Genomic DNA, 2,500 nt, shown 5'->3' with positions numbered 1-2,500 from the left:
TGCACACAGTATTCAGGCGGGCTTGCCTGCTTTAAGCACTCTAATTTGTTCAAAGTAAACGTGCCGGCCCACCGAGACACTCAATAAAGAGCACCCTGGTAGGATTTCAACGGGGTCCGCCTCGGGACGCACGAGCACGCACGAGGCGGTCGCACGCCTTCGGCTCGCCCCACCGGCAGGACGTCCCACGATACATGCCAGTTAAACACCGACGGGCGGTGAACCAACAGCGTGGGACACAAATCCAACTACGAGCTTTTTAACCGCAACAACTTTAATATACGCTATTGGAGCTGGAATTACCGCGGCTGCTGGCACCAGACTTGCCCTCCAATAGATACTCGTTAAAGGATTTAAAGTGTACTCATTCCGATTACGGGGCCTCGGATGAGTCCCGTATCGTTATTTTTCGTCACTACCTCCCCGTGCCGGGAGTGGGTAATTTGCGCGCCTGCTGCCTTCCTTGGATGTGGTAGCCGTTTCTCAGGCTCCCTCTCCGGAATCGAACCCTGATTCCCCGTTACCCGTTACAACCATGGTAGGCGCAGAACCTACCATCGACAGTTGATAAGGCAGACATTTGAAAGATGCGTCGCCGGTACGAGGACCGTGCGATCAGCCCAAAGTTATTCAGAGTCACCAAGGCAAACGGACCGGACGAGCCGACCGATTGGTTTTGATCTAATAAAAGCGTCCCTTCCATCTCTGGTCGGGACTCTGTTTGCATGTATTAGCTCTAGAATTACCACAGTTATCCAAGTAACGTGGGTACGATCTAAGGAACCATAACTGATTTAATGAGCCATTCGCGGTTTCACCTTAATGCGGCTTGTACTGAGACATGCATGGCTTAATCTTTGAGACAAGCATATGACTACTGGCAGGATCAACCAGGGAGCTGCGTCAACTAGAGCTGAGCAGCCGGCCGCCCGGGAGTGTGTCCCGGGGGCCCGCGCGAACACGCAAGCGTCCGCTCAATCATTCTGCAAACAGGAGGAGGCTGAGCTCCCCTGCACAATACACCTCGAAACCCTCTCAGGTCCCGGCGGCGCGCAGCGCCGTCCCAAGTACTTGGTCGGGTTCGAGAGAGGCGCAATCGCCCGGAGTTAGGCGAGTAGACGCTTTCGGTGCGACCACCCGTGCTCCCAACTGAGCTTGCCGCTGCCGACAGAGGCCCGGGAGCGTGCTGTCGTGGCATTGCCGGCGGGAGACAACACGCGCCACCTACGGTGACCGGCAGCTCCAACGCCAGCGCCACAGAAGGACAAAAGCCCCACTTGGGTGCCGAAGCGAACTCTCCCAGCACAGCGCACGCGCCAACACATCCGCACAGCTGCGATACAAACCACCAGCGAGAACCGCTGGGGCGACCGAGCAGCAGACGGCGTCGCGGCGCCGAGCGCCGGGCGGCGGCGCATCCTCAACGCACACAGTCCTCAATCGGACCAGCACACTGAAGATGTCCACCGCGCTTCGCACCGGGCCCGCGAGGACCTACTTTGGCCGCACGGCGCCGCGCGCAGGGTGCGCCGGCGCGCAGCTGCGACGCCTGCCGCGTCCGTCGGCCGGCGCGCCTGCCACTGGCCGCCCCCACCAGCCGGCTGTAGCGCGTGCGCCCACGCACCGCGCGGCCAGCACGCCGGGAGGCGCCCCCTCACCGGCCGGGGACGGTCCCACCCAGCCACCGCCGCGTATCGCTTCACACCCAGATGCCGTTCAGTTTCGTCGGCATGGTGGGTATCGCTGGAACAACCGGTTAGTACCTCAACCTACCGTCGCCATCACCGATTCACCCCTAGCGAGAACAACCGCACCACAACGGGTTACCATTTGTTCATTTGCGTAACTTCACCAGAAAACGTATGCGTCCATCGCCATTTGCAACTTCCACGATTATTGCATGCCTGTGTCAGGTGTCACACCACACTACGTCTGCCCACATACACGCAACAAAATGTGCACGCCTAGACAATACGTGGAAGGTGGCCCCCGTACGTATGCGATGTCCATTGCTCGAACGACTGTCAACCGGCCTCTGTAGCATGTCGCAGATATGGAACGCGGTGCACCATGCTATCACGGTGTGTGAGGAGAGACGACTAGGTCCGAATACATCAACAGACAGCTCATGCTGATCGCCATCCACGGCGTCCGTTCCTCCCACACGTCTCTATGGCGTACCACACTGCAATCCAGCTGTCATAGGGAGACGACACGTAGCTGCGTGCACAATATTTGCACTGTATGGTCCGCCGTTTTTGGGCGCAGTCGTTGTACGGTCACACATGTGCCACGATGTATCATTCAGTACATAAGGACGAATGTGCAGTACAGATTGTGGTTTACGCGTACGACATCAGCGGACAGTTGACACAGGCCGCACCACAACGTAGCCTGAGTACGTCGCATGCGAAGGGCATTGAACATGCAAACTTCTCACCAACCAGCTTGCGAAGGCAGGGGGCAAGGTGGGGACGTGGGGAGGTGTGGGGGGGGGGGG

General features: G+C 58.6%; 1 non-coding gene across 1 annotated transcript in view; it reads right to left on the bottom strand.

The window, feature by feature from the left end:
• Positions 1 to 897, bottom strand: part of LOC124772867 — a 1,909-nt gene extending 1,012 nt beyond the window's left edge. The window contains exon 1 of the ribosomal RNA XR_007014324.1: positions 1 to 897. This exon is cut by the window's left edge and continues 1,012 nt beyond it. This is a non-coding gene — a ribosomal RNA (small subunit ribosomal RNA).
• Positions 898 to 2,500: the final 1,603 nt, after the last annotated feature.

The sequence above is a fragment of the Schistocerca piceifrons genome, unplaced genomic scaffold (genome assembly GCF_021461385.2).
Source record: "Schistocerca piceifrons isolate TAMUIC-IGC-003096 unplaced genomic scaffold, iqSchPice1.1 HiC_scaffold_943, whole genome shotgun sequence".
Classification (NCBI taxonomy): domain Eukaryota; kingdom Metazoa; phylum Arthropoda; class Insecta; order Orthoptera; family Acrididae; genus Schistocerca; species Schistocerca piceifrons.
The sequence above is the reverse complement of the archived record's forward strand: the minus strand, read 5'-3'. Positions and strand labels throughout refer to the sequence as shown.